The sequence below is a fragment of the Podarcis pityusensis genome (genome assembly GCF_964106645.2).
Source record: "Podarcis pityusensis genome assembly, chromosome: 13".
NCBI classification, from domain to species: Eukaryota; Metazoa; Chordata; class Lepidosauria; order Squamata; family Lacertidae; genus Podarcis; species Podarcis pityusensis.
Window position 1 is genome coordinate 13,278,654 of NC_138038.1, and position 16,801 is coordinate 13,295,454.

The 16,801-nt window shown below is 47.0% G+C and overlaps 1 long non-coding RNA gene across 6 annotated transcripts in view; it reads left to right on the plus strand.

The window, feature by feature from the left end:
* Window positions 1-16,801, plus strand: part of LOC308460619 — a 67,034-nt gene that overhangs the window by 35,624 nt on the left and 14,609 nt on the right. The window lies entirely within an intron of this gene.

Here is a 16,801-nt window from a genome sequence, read left to right on the forward strand (position 1 = left end):
GGGCGGCCCTGTCGAAATGGCCCACCCAGGGTAGGGGACTTCAAGGTCCAGTCCACCAGAGTGAAAATATTCCCTACCCCTGATCTATCCTGGCAAGGCTCTCAGCGCCATCTCTAGGCAGAGCGAGACAGCTGCTTTAGGCGGCAGATACCAGGGGTCGGAAGTGGTTGCGAGATGATGGAGGACAGGGCTGTGTATCGCATGCACAATTTGCCCTGTACCCCCTAAACTAGCCTGCTGGTCTCAGATGCAGTGGATGATGCTGTCCTGTTGCTAGTTTCAATGTAAGACTGGCTTCTGTATATGTAAATGAGGGTATATGCCATCTTGTCCTTTACCTCAAGCAGCAAAGTGCCTTAGGCCAGCCCTAGCAGCTCTCCAGGTTTCCAGACTGGACTGTTTCCCAGCCTACCTGGAGAAACTGAACCTGGGAGGTTTTTGCATGCAAAGCTTGTGCTCTTCCACTGAGCCACAGCCCCTCCTCTCCATCCTTTGATAGATGGTAGAAAGGGAAGTCTGGCCTATAAACTACCTCAGCCATGAGGTTTGGCTTCATTTACCTTGCTGCTCCCCTTCTCCCACCCATCCCCCACCTTCCCTTTCAGAGCTGCTCACAGCCAGCAAATCTCCATGTCTCTTCTGGAATTCGTCCAGGGACTTGAGCAGCTTTCAAATAGATTCTTACTGAGTGCCGAGAAATGTGTGGAAGCTAGCTAGGGGTGGAGGAGGAGAGGGAAGCAAAGAGGCAAGGGGTAGATGCTCACATTACCTGCTGAACCCCCAAGCAGAAAACATTTTGGGTGGGATGAAGGTGGCCGCCTGACGCAGATCATCTTGTGTGGTGGAGACCACAGGATGTAACAAGCAAAACACACTCAGTAGTTTAGTTGGACTCTCCTCAATTCTCCAAGTGGTCAAGTTTCAGGGGTGAAGCACTTAACCCGAGTCCAATTTTCTTTGGAATAAGGTTTTTTAATATTTGCATTTGGCTGAGTATATACGGTATATGGAAGTTCTCTGCCTTTCTCCAGAGTCTTTGTTTCTGCATGCAGACAGCTTGATGACCTCATCCCCAGCCAAGAAAAGGGGAGGTGGAGAAAGAAAGTCATGTCCCTTTCTCCGGAATGGTTCTCCCCTCCCAGAACAGTCATTTCCTGGGCATTGGGCATCCATTTATAACTTTGATAACATTCAGCTAATCTGAATGTTATCAAAGTTTTGGTGATGGAGTCCAAATTTTGGCTGCTCTCCTTTGCACAAACTCTACATCCCCATAATGCCAGTTCTGTTTCAGCAGCAGTGGTGCCTATTTCCATGGAGCTCTGAAGTCGTGTGTGTGTGTGTGTGTGTGTGTGTGTGCTGCTCTTACTTTCCTCTTTCTCCCTGCTGCCACTACTGTTGTCCCAGCTCCTGCCAACCTAGCAGTTCAAAAGCATGCCAGCACAAGTAGATAAATAGGTACTGCTGTGATGCGAAGGTAAACGGCGTTTCCGTGCGCTCTGGCTTCCGTCACGGTGTTCCGTTGCACCAATAGCGGTTTAGTCCTGCTGGCCACATGACCTGGAAAGCTGTCTGGGGACAAACGCCGGCTCCCTCAGCCTAAAAGCGAGATGAGCGCCGGAACCCCATAGTCACCTTTGATTGGACTTAACCACCCAGGGATCCTTTACCTTTTTTACTTTTGATGTTGCTGCTGGGTGAGCATAGAAACCTAAGTACAGTGATGTAAGCTACAGTATAGCAGCGCCATCCAAAATGTACAGGGTTGCCTGTCCCATCTTTGAATAATGATTCTAAATCTGCATATACATCATACAATTAAAGCACATTTAAAGTGTGTGACTTCTTTCAAAGAATCCTGGGAACTTTACCCCTCACAAAGATATAGCACTCATAACAAACCACAGTTCCCAGGATTCTTTAGGAGAAGTCATGTGCTTCAAATGTATGGTGTGTACACAACCTAAGACAAATGTTTAGGTAACCAGTTTTGGTTTTCTTGGCTCGGTTGCTAACAAATGCAGAATTTGGCTTGTCAGCACAGAGAATTTGGGCTTTCTGTAGAGTCGCTTTAGCTTTCATTAGTGAGCTTACGTTTATACACCACCAGCTTCAAGCCAGAGTGGCTTGCAATTTAACACGAAAAATGCAGTAAGAATAACAAAGAAGTTTGAGGTTCAGCAGGATTTTTGTCACATCCACGCAACTTTTTGTGCTCTATGGCTCACATGTGTCCCTGGGAGCTTTAGGTGTTTCCATGGTGTGCTCTGCTCTGTGCCGTGTGGTTTTGCAGTTGGGTATGGTGTGCAAGCTATGTGTGCCTGCTTGCAGTTCATCTTGCAGTCCAGACTTCGCTCATACTGTAAATGTTTCTCAGAGAGCTACACCACAGCCTCCTCCCTTCTTCCCTCCGGGCTTCTCCTAGCCTCAGGAAAATGTTGTGGAATGTAGACACATATTCCAATGCTGGGCACTCATCAATCACTCCTTTCTATACATAGAACCACGTTTCTCTCTCTCTCTCTCTCTCCCTTGCCTAATTGCTGCTTATGTTCCCCCCTCAGCAGCCCCCCCCCCCTTTTTGCTGCCTTGCTCTCTCATTCTCTTTTCTTGATCTGCTTCTTTTGTTTTTCTGGTTCCCTTTGCTTGATAGCTTTGTTTTTTACCCCCTTGCTAAACTTTCCCCCACTCTCATTTCATTTAGTTTGTTGTTGCATTTATTTCCTTTTCCTGCTCTCGTTATTCTTTTATTTTTACGCATGCATCCCTCCCCCTCTCTCCAACCCCCCCCCCCACAACGCACACACTTCCATCCATTTCAAGCCTCAGCTGTTGGCTCAGTGTGTGTCTCAGCATCTGGAGTTGTTTGAAGAGAGGAAATCGCCCCCCTCTCACAAGGGCTTTGTTCTATAGGCCTTTTCCCTCCTTCCCTCTCCCTTGCTGTTGTTCTTGTCAAAGCTGGCTTGGCACTAAGGGGGTACAGTGGAAAGTGGGGGAAAGTAATTAAGGGAGAGGGAGGGTGGCTGGAGGAAAGAAAGGGATGCTGGGGTAGGAGAGAAGCCTAGAAAGAGAGAAAAGGAAATTTGCGAAATGTTACATTGGAAAAGGAACCAACAGGTCACCTTGTCCAGCCACCAGGACCAGCTCTACCATTAGACAGATTGAGGTGGCTACTTCAGGCAGAAGATGATGGCTGGTGGTAGGACAGCTGTGGCAGTCACCACCATCCTGCCCTGTTCCCTTCTGTGTGCCATACGGGTGCCTTGCATCCCCTAAGCGGGTGGCGCTGTGGTCTAAACCACTGAGCCTCTTGGTCTTGCCGATCAGAAGGTTGGCAGTTTGAATCCCTGCAACAGAGTAAGCTCCCGTTGCTCATTCCCAGCTCCTGCCAACCTAGCTGTTCAAAACCATGCCAGTGCAAGTAGATAAATAGGTACTGCTGCGATGGGAAAGAAAATGGCGTTTCCGTGTGCTCTGGTTTCCGTCATGGTGTTCCGTTGTGCCAGAAGCGGTTTAGTCATGCTGGCCACTTGACCCGGAAAGCTGTCTGCGGACAAATGCTGGCTCCCTTGGTCTGAACTTGAGGTGAGCGCCTCAATCCCATTGTCGCCTTTGACTGGACTTAACCGTCCAGGGGTCCTTTACCTTTTACCTTAATGCTCTCAGGTGTAGTGCAGGATGCTTTCCCATCAATATCATTGAAGTAATATTCAGCTGCCAGGCCAGTTGGTTTCTGCATGTGGAATTGATAGTGGGTAGGGGAACCATCTTGTCTTTTTCTTCAGGCAGCTAAATATACTGCACTAGTCCTGCCAAACACCTGACCTCAAGCACAGAGACCCTATCCCAGGTTTGGGGAACCTTTGACCCTCCAGATGTTGCTGAACTACAACTGCCATCATCTCTGCCCATTGGCCATGCTTGCTAGGGCTGATGGAAGTTGTTGTTCAGCCACATCTGGAGGGCCAAAATTTACCCTTGCCTGCCCTATGCCAAGGGGGATGGTTTGGGCCCTCACTCCCAAGAAGCCTGTCAGGGGCAGAACAGATTATTCTTGCCAGAGGTCTGAACTGATTGCTCATAGAGGGCTGCATGAAAATAGGCCCAGGGCGGGGGGGGGGGGGAGAGAGGGAAACGGATACAAAGCTGTCGTGATAATTTATTCCTTAAGAGTCAAGATGATCCATAGAGAAGGAAATAGCTACAGCACAATCTATGCAGGTCATTACCAACCTATGTAGGCTGGAACAACTGTGCTTTGGTTCTCTACACCCAAGGAGGTTGTTTGTGTATCTGTTCAGTTGTGTCACCCCCATGCTATGTACCCTATCATCTGATTTATGGGCTGCATGCCATAAAGTATATCATCATAACACCTTATAGCACCTTTGAAGTGCATTCTTTCCTTCAAATAATTCTGGGTACTGTCACTTGTTAAGGATTGCTGGGAACTGTAACTCTGTGAGGGGTAAACTACAGGGCCCAGAACTCACTTTGAATGTGCTTTAAAGGTCTGGTGTGTATGCAGTCCACATGGTCTCCCTGTCAGTGTTTCATATCCCTTTGCTGGCGTGCTGCCCTTTAGTTCAAAATGAATGTTAAATGCATTAGAACTGCATTAGAGGTACTGTGATATTGTTTCAAATATCTGAAGGAATTTCACGTAGATGACGGAGCACATTTGTTTTCTGATGCTTCAGAGAGTAGGATCTGGTCCAATGGGTTCAAAATTCAAGAAAAGGGGCTATAGATTAAAATGTTAGGGAGAACCTTCTGACAGCATGAACCACTGTCTATGGGGATATTGAATGCTCTAGCTGCAGGTTTCCTGCATCATTGTGGGATTGGGACTAGATCATCCTTGAGGCAGCCTTCCTAAAGTGCATCACCAACTTAAAACGCAGCCAGGTTTGTCTTTTTCTTCATTTGGATTGAAGCTGGGGTTTTTTTGGGGGGAGGTGCCTCAAAAAGCAGTTTTTCCTAAGCAATGACAGAGTAGGTATGAATTGTGTCTAACATGATGGGTATACCACTTCCCAGACCGGTGGTGGGAGTGCCCTAGATGCAGAGTAAATGGAAATGAGTATACAGCCCAGCAACTGAAACAAAGGGCTTATCTACACTTACCTTTCCTCTGCTTTTTCCAGACATAGTCCACTCCTTAAAGCTCCATGTCTGCGTACCCTTTTCTTTCTCTCCAGAGCTTTTTTTGTGAAAACCTGCTCTTTAAAGCTCACCCAGAGCAAGCAGCTATCCATGGAAAATCTGAATCAATGTTTGCTCTGACTGAGCACTAAAGAGCAGGTTTTTGCAGTGAAAGCTCCAGGGCAAAAACCGAAAAACAAAATGCTCGAACACTGAACTTTAAACTGTGGGCCTGAGCCTGGAAAGAGCAGAGCAAAAGGTAAGTGTGGATAAGTCCAAACACTCCCAGCCCCAGATGTAAGCCCATCTCATTAGACTCTAGGCCATATTGCAGGTGGACATTGATATCCCACTTAAATGCAGTCTGGGGTTGGAGAGCTCTGGTATTTGAAACATGGTCTGGTAGGGAATCTTCCCTTCAGATGAGTTCTGGTCTATGCCATTCTTTGTGTGTGCTTTAGTCAGATAACTAAACCTCCCATCATCTGAGGCTGAGCAGACAAGTTATTTCAGGCTTTGTGGGGGACCGCAGACTGCAGATTGTACCTCTCTGCTGTCCAGCCTGTTTCATTCTTTATTACCCTCCCTAGTCCTGGGGTTGATAATTTGTTGACACAGCCGCCCCCTGTCCTGATTATTCCTAGGTGATGGGAGGGCAGCAAACAGGCTTGTTTCAAGTTCCCCCATCCCTGGAAATAGGATCTCTGGCTGTGGGGCAGAACTGGCCTCTTGCCCTTTTGTTATCGGTCATGACCTTTTCCTTGGAGACGCCAGATTTCTCTATGTATCTCTGCTGACAATCAGAGTGTCTTCACACTCTGTAGAGCAGCAGGATGTCTTTTTGTTACTCCCTTCCTAGTCTCAAGGGTGCAGGGGGGAGTCCCACTTAAATCCTATCTAATTCAAAATGCACTGTATGAAAATAGATTGAAATTGTTCAACACCCGCTCATCCTGATGTTAAAAGCCAGCCCAAATAATAGCTGTATTGAAGCTTCCAGGAGAAGGAGGCTCCGCAGCTGTGGGGCAGACATCAAGAATGGCTATGTGGGGGCCTTTGCTCTTCAGAATCATTACCTGGAAGATAAAGTCAAGGGTGTCCAAGAGAGGTGGTTACTAAAGTATTGCTTGTTTATAGACCCCTTTCCATTTACCAGTTGCAACCTTTGTATGTGCACATTCTCTCCACAACTTTTGGGTGCTTCCATGTGCTCTTTTTTGGTAACTTTCAATCGCACACTGGCTAATTCTGGTTACACAGTTATAGTTGGCTGGGAGGTCTTGTGCAACAAACTTGCTTCCCCAAAAGCTTGGACTTTGGGCAATAAGGAAGGTGTTTTTGGAAAAGTGCACTGGAAAATGTGAGATAACACTTGCTTTGGATACAACAGCATCTAACCTCTCCACAAACAAGGAAGAACGAATGTTCATTAAGTTGGCAACATCATCTAATCTCAATGCAAATTAATCAGGATAAATGTTCAGTAAACAGGTTGTCTTGAAATGCCCCTGTTGATTCAGGGTGATGGTGCTTTTCCCGTTTTACGTATGGTGAGGCTTGAACCCAGACCCCTAGTTCAGCTTTCTAATAATTTACAAGGTTGGTTCTTAGCTATGCTTGTGGGCTCATTCACTTGCATGTATTTTACTCACAGGTATGCAGGATTACAGATAAATGCATCTGCCCACATCTAGACCTGTCAAGCTATCTAGTTGAAATTGAAGGTAGCAGTTTTGAACTAATTTGTTCCCGCCGCTCCTGCCTTGTCTCCTCTGTCCCAATTACCTGTTTGTTTATGGTCAGAACCATCTTCATTAAGATGTTCTAAATAACGCTATTGGCAATTAACAGCTCATAAAAAGCTAAGCATGTTGCAAGGTCATTTGCTCTGCAAGCTTTGAAGGACTACTCTGTAGTTAACTTTTCTAAATCTGAATTGCTGCAGAGCTCTCATATCTATAACCCTGCAATTTCTGCTTCCAAGACCAGAGACCAAAGTGACAGCTCAATTTCCCCAACATTTCTTTAATTTGCTCCCATTTGTAGTCACTGGAAAAGAAATGTGTGTCAGAATTATAAAGATTTAAATCTATTGGTCAGCCTTGAATCATACCATTATGAACTACTTTGCTGTTTAAAGCATGGCAATGGAAAATATTGGGTGATCTCCTGCTCTTGCTATGCCAGGCAGTCACCATGCCATGACATCACTCTTCCCCATTGCGTACGCGCACACACACATACTCACACTCAACACCCAAGGAGGCAGCCAAAATGAAACTGGCAAAGCAGTTAGAGAGCTGTTAGGACAACTCAGATAAAGATCCCCAGAGAAAGATATTATCCTGCAAGAACAATGCCTCCATGCAGATGAACTCAACATCATGGCCCACAACACATTTGCACTGTTGCATTTGTATAACATTAACAGTATTTCTATAGTGTTTTTGGGTGTTCCAAACAATCCACACACATACATTATTTTGTTGTCAATCCTTCCAACAACCATTTAAGAATGGTCATGATGATTATTGTTGGCATCCCTCTGTCTTTAGAGACAATGGATTGCGCCTCTGGGGGTGGTCAAGCTGCTGGAGAATCACAGTGTTTGCTGTGGCAGCAGAGACTCATGACTAGTGAATGCTGCCTCCCGTGTTGTTTTTGCTACATTAGCAGCACCGAAGTGACCTCCACTGGGGTTCAAGCCTAGGCAGTGTTTATGGAGGTCATGGGCTTTCCAGGCGACCAGACCCTTCTCTGGGCTTCGCTGATGGGGTCCAAAGGAAAGCAGAGCAATACGTTTGGCACCAACTTGGCTGCAGGAGTTGCCAAAAGGACGTGTACAAGGCACCATTCAATCATCTTAAGGATTCCACTTGTGTAGGGTTTACTCCTGAGCCTTTTCTTCTCCTGAAGACGTCTCACAAGGAAGCGAGTTAACATGATGACTATCCCTATATTATAAATAGGGACTGAAGCTGAGCCTCAGGTTTTCACTTGGACAGGAAGGTTTCATGCAGGGCATAGAAAGCTCAGGCGCAGGAGCCAAATGTTACTTCTTCCAGTCCTTTCTGCACTCTTCACAGGCATTTTCTATCCCCAAGCCATGCCCCTTTCCCTCAGGGCACACCACTCACTGGCTCCTTCCTTAGCTCTCTCACTGAACATCCTCAAGAGTCTTTGCTGGGTTGCAGTGCATCCTTGAAGCATAATGATGCCTGTTGCTTGCCTGGAGGAAGAAGTGTGGTGTGTGTGTGTGTGTGTGTGTGTGTTTGTATAGAAACATCTGGCTTTTTCTGTGGCAGGAATGTAGCCTACTATACAAAGGAAAGAGCCATATCCATTGCTGCACCCACTTTTCCCTCTAGTCCCACCCACGTTCCCCTCTGGCTCCACAGACCACTGACAGGCAGTCTTGGGTGTCCTTGGGCAGAAGGGGATTCCACACCCCTGGTTCAATGGAAGGCAGGAAAAAAATATGGCAGGTGAGGGTGTCGCTTTCTCTGTGGTCTTCTGTCCTATCCCCAGTTTCAACATAGGCTTCACAGTCTCCCTCTTTCAGAAATGGCATTGAACAGCAGTGCTATTATTGGTGTGATGCATCCAGGGCAGGCCTCAGGCCTGATTTATGGTGTGCCTGGAGCACTGCGGCTAGCAGGGGAACTCTGAAGAGCCAGGATGAATGTGAGTGGAGGAGGTAGAGTTATAAGAGCCAAGACCTGTCTCTCTCCTACTTTGGATTGTAGGAGATGCTAGCAACCTCTTTCCTTCCTAAATGCTTTCCAGGCACTTTTCTTTAAGAGAAACAGATAATCCGCAGCCCACTTCTTCCCACGGCCAGAGGGACTGGAAGGGTTCTAAAGGGTAGATTTTGAAACCTTGGTGATGTTTGCATTGTCCAGTGCTTTCTGCTCTACTGCACTTTTGGGGCTGCAGCATTCAGCTGAATACCTTGATTGCTTATACACACACACACACACACACACACACACACATACTCCCTTGAAAATTACAAACACCCCCTGCACGCCCTCCGCCAAGGTTGCAATTAGCATACATTAGCAGAAACATCCAGTCAGCGGAACTCCAAACCAGCTGGATTTCCCCTCATCTCGCCCCTCTTCTTTTCCAGCACCTGGCTTGTGCCAGAATGGCCAAACATGGAACGAATGGGACCTTTCCGGCTGCTTGGCAGGCCTTGGGAACATGTTTAGTTGGGCGATGGAAGTGGGGGGGGGGGGGGATGGGTGACATGGTGCAAGGGGGTGGGTGGCAGTTAGGCTGGGCTCTTTAATTGACTTCTCCCAGAACTGAGCCAAACTGAGCCAGCTGAAACAACAGAGCAGGGGTAATTAGTTCACATCAAAGCAAAGCCACCTTGCCTCCGTCTGGCAAAGAAGAGGCAGGCAGGCATTTGTGCCTGGCTGCTTGCCCTCTTTTTTGACTTGCCCCTCTGAGGAAAAAATTAAAGCCACACATCAAAGCCCTACACCCATGGTGTGCCTCCCTGCCACTGCTGGATCAAGGCCTTTCTAGGTAAGCGTGTAGGACTTCACCTCAACTCAGGGCTTGGTGTGTGGCTAGGGGCTGCCAACAGTACGGGCTAACAGATCACCCTGGTAGATGACTGGATAAGCACCAATAAACTGTGCTTAGAATCTGGAAGGTGGAGGCTCTTTGGGTCGGTGGTTCCCATTTCTGGAAGATGGGAAAGTTACCTGTCACACTCCCTCTGAAGGAGCAGATGCATAGCTTGGGACTACTCTTGGATGCATGTCTGTCATAGAGGCCCAAGTGTCCTCTGTGGTTTGGTTTGGTTTGGTCATCTACAGCCATTCCTAGACAGGCAAAGCCTGACCACTGCAATCCATGCATTAGTAACCTCAAGGCTGGATTACTGCAATGTGCTCTGTGGGGGGCTGCCCTTGAGCCTGATTCAGAAGCTCCATCTGGTACAGAATGTGGGGGCCAGATTGTTGATGGGGGCACAAATCTGCACATATGACACCATTGTTAAAATATCCACACTGGCTGCCCAACTACTACCAAGCACGATTCAAGTATTTCTCAAGCCCTTAGGTCCAGGGTACCATAGGGATCACCTAACCCTTACGGTATATTTCGACTCAGTCACTGAGATCATCTTCACAAATTTTGTTGGTTGTCTGCCGAGTTAGCAAGGCTCATCTGACAGCAACAAGAAACTGAGCCTTTAGTGTCATCGGTCCAGTCCTGTGGAATGCTCTGCCAATAGAGATTCAGTCGGTGCCTTCGGTTTCAATCTTTAAATGCCTGCTGAAAACTCTTCTATTCCTCCAAGCTTATGCAGGCAATTAAGAAAATACATTCCTGTAGAAGTTAGCTGATTTCTGTTTTTACATTTATACATAGTTTTTATTGTATGATTGTTGTAAATCACTTTGATTTTTTTAAATGAATGGCAGTATACAAATACTTATATAAATAAAAATTACTTACACCAGGAGATAAATGGGAAGGTGTGCTGCGGTATCCTTCTGGGTAGGCTTGAGTTTTGGGGGGGCTATAATCCTTCCTAAAGTGCAAATTTCTGAAGGTGGTGCTGGGGGACTCTGCTCTAGCCCATGGCCTTTGACACATACATCTCCAGAAGACTCCATCCTGTCCCCATCACTCGTTGAAATCTACATGAAACTTCCAGTTGAGGTCATATGGAGATCTGGGCTGTGTTGCCATCAACATAAGAGTCGCACCCAACACTAGAGCTCTTGCATGATCTAATCTGGCATCCGGTGGGATGAGACAGTGGAAGTTCTGAACTGGTGCCTGGAGGCCATTTTGAAACGGAAGAGGTTGAACTAAGTGAAACGTAACTCGGATGTGATGAAAGCAGCTGTTGTTTTGGTGGTTCAGAGGAACTGGGGAAGATATTCAACCTGTTCTAAACAGGTTTGCCCTTCCCTTGAAGAAACAGCCTCACAGTTGTGCTGGTTCCGTGGGTTACCCGAGAGGCAAGGTCCAAGTCCTGTCCATGGTCAAAGGTGCAACGTGGAGGCAGTCCGAAGTAGCTGAAGCTGGGTGCAGGGCAGGGAGCAGGGTGAAGTCAGGAACAGGCTTGCAAGCAGGGAGCCAGGGCGGGTCAAGAGTTCAGGCAGGAAAGCAGGACAGGGTTCAGGCAACAACTAGCAACTAACAATGTTGCTCCCACAACTTGGGACTGGGGCTGTCTGTCTTTTATCTGCCCCGAGGCATAGGGCGGCCCCGATCCTCAGGTGACTCGCCTCTCCTGGCCTGGAGGCGAGCACTCCTCCTGCAGGAACTTAGTTCCCTCCACCTCTCTGCCCTGAGCCTCTGCAGCTCAGGAGAGGCTGGAGGATTAGCGGACCCAGAGGCAACCTCAGCTTCCTCTGACGGGGCTGAGAGTGGAACACCTGCAGGCAATGGGTCCTCCATCACCTCAGGAGCCAGAGCAGACTCAGCTGATGCCTGCACCTGAGGATTCAGCACAGGTGAGGACCCTTCAGGCTCATGCCCCAGCCCCAGCTCAGCTGGTTCTGGAGGCGGGGAATCCTGTGCAGGCTGGGATCCCTCAGGTTCAGCATCCGAGTCCGAATCCCAGGCCATCACAACAGTTTAGGGGTACTCCATCCTTGTTTATGGACATGCAGGTGGCAGTGGTGGCCAGGAGCAACTTCTGTCCCCATTCAGCCATGAAAATCCCTGGGTGAACTAACCCAAACCTAGCCCCTTCCTGTGATGGTGAGAATAACATAGGGAACATCATGTTTGCCACCTTGAGCTCCTGGGAAAAAAGGTGGGATAGAAATGTAATAAATAATACTAACTCCCATCGTCCCTGACGATTGGCCATGCTGACTGGGGCTGAAGGGAACATCTGGGGGTTCCCTATCCATAGATTACTGTAATTCACTCTACACTGGGGCATGAAGACAGTATAGAAACTTCTGCTGAATAGGGATGGTTAATTTGTGGCCTTCCAGGTGTTGCTGAGCTACAACTCCCAATAGCCTGAGCCAGTATGACCAACTGTCAGGAGTGATGGAAGTTGTAGCTGAACAACATTTGGGGAGCCACAGATTAGGCCTCCTGTCTAGAATGTGGCAGTTAGACTTGTGCCTGGAACCAACAGGATATATCATATTATTCCAGTTCTGCGCTGATTTTGCGCTGATTCAGTCAGAGGGTTGGGCCAGATGATCCTCAGGGTGCCTTCCATTCTATGATTCTATCTTCTGAGGTAGTCCCTTGTGGCTTTGACTTCAGGAAAATCCCCCAAAGGATTAAGAGAGCCCTCAGTTTCCTAAGGGGTCATCCATGGCAGGGGGATGTGGGGAAGTTTGATGCTGCCAGACCAAACTCTCTATTTGCAATCATGCCACTTGTATTTCTATTCTAAGATATTGCTCATTGTAATGCTTTAAGGATAAATTGTGACTTAGGGTCTTTATTCTTCATACATGTGTATGTCTCCTGGTTAGCTTTTGAGACTAATTTGAATGATTCAGCAGCTGAGGCCTAGCAAAGTTTACCAGAAATGGTGCCTTGCAAGTGCTGTAGCTATGGGCTAGGCAGGTTGTTTCCCCCAGGTGAAGCCCCCAGAGGGGTGCCATTGAGGCTCTCAGCCTCTGTGTGTGTCTTTGTGTACGTAAATGTGCATAGGAGGGGGCGTGCCAAACTGGGTCTTTGACCCAAATGAAATAAAGCCTAGTTTTGCCCCTGGATTTCATAAAGCATATTTTTATCCAGGAGGATCCCCACTTACACGGGGGTTCCTGCACAAGTTGGTTCCATCTCTTTCTGCCTCTGTTCTGCCCCCACCCCATTTTGGTGCCGAAAATGGCACACATGTAAGGGGTCACACATGTGCTGATCATGCACAACTGGGGATGTGCCTGTGTACTTGCAGAGAAGCTACCTGGCAAAATGTTTTTGTTTTGTTCAGCTAAGCTCAGCATTTGCGAAGTCGGTTTGTTATAACATTGCTTAGCAAATTTCAGTGAAATTTCAGTGAAATCAGTCACTGAATCTGACAAAATTCAAGTGATTTAGAAAGACTGAACGGCAAAGCAGAGGAGAGAGAGGTCCCTCTGCTAAACGTCTCCCCCTCGAAGCAAGGGCAGTTCTCCTGTCTGTTTTTTTCTAGCCTGTGAGTACACTATTATGGTTGATCTCCTGTTTTCTGGATTCACAATGCCCAGAACCCCAGCTTTTTAAAAATACAAAATTTCTGTCTTTTGTGATTTGCAGACCATACAAAATGTCACAAGGGACTGGGGACTCAGCGAGCAAAGACCAAGCATTTCAGTATTGATACTATTGAACTGCCACAATTTCTAACACTGCTGAAAGATTACTCATAGCCTTCATCTTATGTGATATTTCTGAAATGGTTCTTGGTGTAGGACTGTTCATCTTTGCTGATGAGTCTTTGACATTTAATTGTGTTGTCCTGAGCAATATGGCTAGGAGTGAGATTAATGAAATGGACTGCAGAAAAAAAACAGCCTTTAGAGCAACCCAGAACACTTTGCAAGACCTCTGCAGAACAGTGTTTACAAGTGCTACTATCAGAGCTGCTTGCAAAAGCTCAGTTGCTCTGCATATAAATCCCTAGGAATAAGATATAGTTAGCAAGTGGTCCATTGCTGGCTTAAAATACAATTCTGTACACGAGGTGAGGTTGAGGTGATCAAGCTAAGATTTATAAGAGGGTAACAGTAACAGTAAGGACGCGGGTGGCGCTGTAGGGACGCGAGTGGTGCTGTGGTCTAAACCACAGAGCGTAGGGCTTGCCAATCAGAAGGCTGGTGGTTCGAATCCTTGTGACGGGGTGAGCTCCCGTTGCTCGGTCCCAGCTCCTGCCCACCTAGCGGTTCAAAAGCATGTCAGAGTGCAAGTAAATAAATAGGTACCACTCTGGTGGGAAGGTAAACAATGTTTCCGTGCGCTGCTCTGGTTTGCCAGAAGCGGCTTAGTCATGCTGGCCACATGACCTGGAAGCTGTCCACGGACAAACGCCGGCTCCCTTGGCCTATAGAGTGAGATGAGCGCACAACCCCAGAGTCATCTGCGACTGGACCTAACGGTCAGGGGTACCTATAACAGTAATCTAGGTAAGATTACAATGTACAAGTTGACAAAAACCTGCTGCTTAGATGTAAAACATTGCAGTGGAAAGTACTGGGTGATCTTCTGCTCTTGCTATGCCAGGCAGCCACCATGCCATGACATCACTCTTAATCCAGTGCACACAATACCCTCCACACAACACCCAAGGAGGAAGCCAAAATGAAACTACTGCGCCATCTCCTGCAAAAGTCTCCGTGTCATAGTAGTTGAAGGGCTATATGAAGAACTTGGAGGCGTCCTTGGAGCCCTGTAGTAAGAACAATGCCTCTATGCAGACAAACTCAACAACACTGCCCACGAAACATGTGTATTGCCGCCTTTGTGTGTTTTGGGGCCAGCATTTTGCAGGAGAGTGGGGAGTGGAGGCTGCGAGAAAGCCACTACTTGCATAAGAAGAACGGTAGCTACAAAAGCAAGCTCAGGGGGTAGCTCAGTGGGAAAGTCAAAGGGTAGATGAAACAGGAGATGCACTCCTGGAGAGAGCTGAATGTGACCTTTGCAAAGCCAAGAGTCCCTTTTGAGGGGTTAAGCTGGTAACAATAACTTCAGAAGGCAAAAAGGAGCATATTTGTGGCCCATGAACTTGAGTTAAAGGGAGTGGCCTGTCCTGCCCCCAGGATGCCTTTCAGCTTCCTTCATCTCATCAGGTTGTGCTGTCCCATCCCCATTCAGGAAAATTGCCAGTATCTGTTGGTTATTTTCCTGACACAATATTGCCTGTGATCCACTCAAGTCAACAGCAACCCCTGTTTTGTATGGTACATATTTATCTGTGTCCTCTCCTTAAGGGGGTTACTGCTACCATGAGTGGAGTAATGGAGGGTGGATAAAACAGTACATGCCATTTCTCTGTAGGGAATGGGAGACACTCTGTGGGCCTGGGTGTTTTACGATCTCGGGACTCCCACCCCTTTTTTTTGGGAAGATTTGGAGGTGTTGGGGAAAGGGATGGAAGCTTTGAAGTGTGGTCCTCCCTCCCTTTCTTCCCAACAGCCTTGCAGCTCCAGTTGTAGCTGCAGAGTTGTGATTCCTGTTGGGCATCCAAAGTCCTGAGGTAGAGTACCTGAAAGTTTGCTAAGAAGACAATGTTGGCAATGATTTCATTATGAACCTTGGGACTTTTATGCTGTGTGCCCTCTCAGCGGTGAACTCCCTGCTAAGTTACCACCTGTTGTGCTCTGAAGTTCATAAGCAAGAGAATAGATCAAAATGGCAATGGTGTTCCTTGGCTATGTCTCATATCATGTTGTTCATGTGCTGTGATTGGCTGAAGGGTTAGAATCCAGGCCTCCATTACGGCTGTGAGGGTAGAGTCCAGTCGTCTGAGGTCCCTGTGGCAGATGTAAACATTATCCTTGCCTATTCATTAAGATCAAGTAGTGGAGCCCTTCACTGTGTCTCATCCATGGTCAGCACAAGTTTGGTTGGGACGAGGGCTAGGGCTTTCTCAGTGTTGGCACCAGAATTGGCTTCCTTTCTGGTTGCCTTCCATCAGTTGTGAATATATTTTCATTTTAGCAGGCTTTTCATTTGTCAGATTAAAGTACTTTTACTGAAGGACATGTTTCATCTGCCAAGCGCAGGCCAGCTCTGTTATGTTTTAATTGTTGCTGTATTTTATTATTGTGATTTGAACTATTGTAAGATGTCTTGAGTTAATACATGTGGATTAGAAAGCCATGGTCATTAATCTTATAATCAATAAATCAGTACATACCAGGTAGGACCAGCCTGTGAGCCCAGAATTCTGACTAGGCTTCCTTCCTTCCTTCCTTCCTTCCTTCCCTCCCAATCTTCCCAGTTTTCCTCCTTGTTTTGGCAGATATTAATTCATTCCTAAAAATTATATACCACTTAATATAAGAATAAATATCTTAAGTAGTTTAGGGTTTAAAACATGAACCACAAAAAATTAAATCCGGCTCAGAACCTAAAAGGCAGCTAGTGCAGATCTTCCAACATCTGTGTAGAGTTATGTGCAAAGCTGAGGGCCCCAGTAAGCAGCTGCATGCTGCACTGTCTGCATCTTCCAAATGAGGCGTGACAGTAGCCCCACGAACAGCACATTATAGTAATCTAGAACCATTACTAGTGCAGGGTTATTGCTGGACCCATGTTAATTCCAGCCACTCCCAGCAAAGGCTTTTAGGTATCATCCAATTCCAACCTGTAAATGTAACTTGAGGATAGGACAGGAATTGCCCACGTTAATTTGTCAACACACCTTTCCCAAACAAACGCAGGCATTAAAATGCCCCATGTGGCTTTCTTGTCTTAACTTTTTGAAGGGATGGGGCTTTGGGGATCAAAGCTTGTAAGTGCTGAAGAAAACTACACCGGAAGTCAGTTTCTATAGAAGAAGCATGGATGCTTATATCTTCATTTAAGCTTGGGTTGGTGGGGACCTGGGTGGTGGTGGCAGAAGGTAGACCAAGATCTTCTAGTACGGTAATTATAGGGATGTGATAGTGGTGAGCTCCCGTCACTCTGTCCCAGCTTCTGGCAGCCTAGCATTTCAAAAGCACAC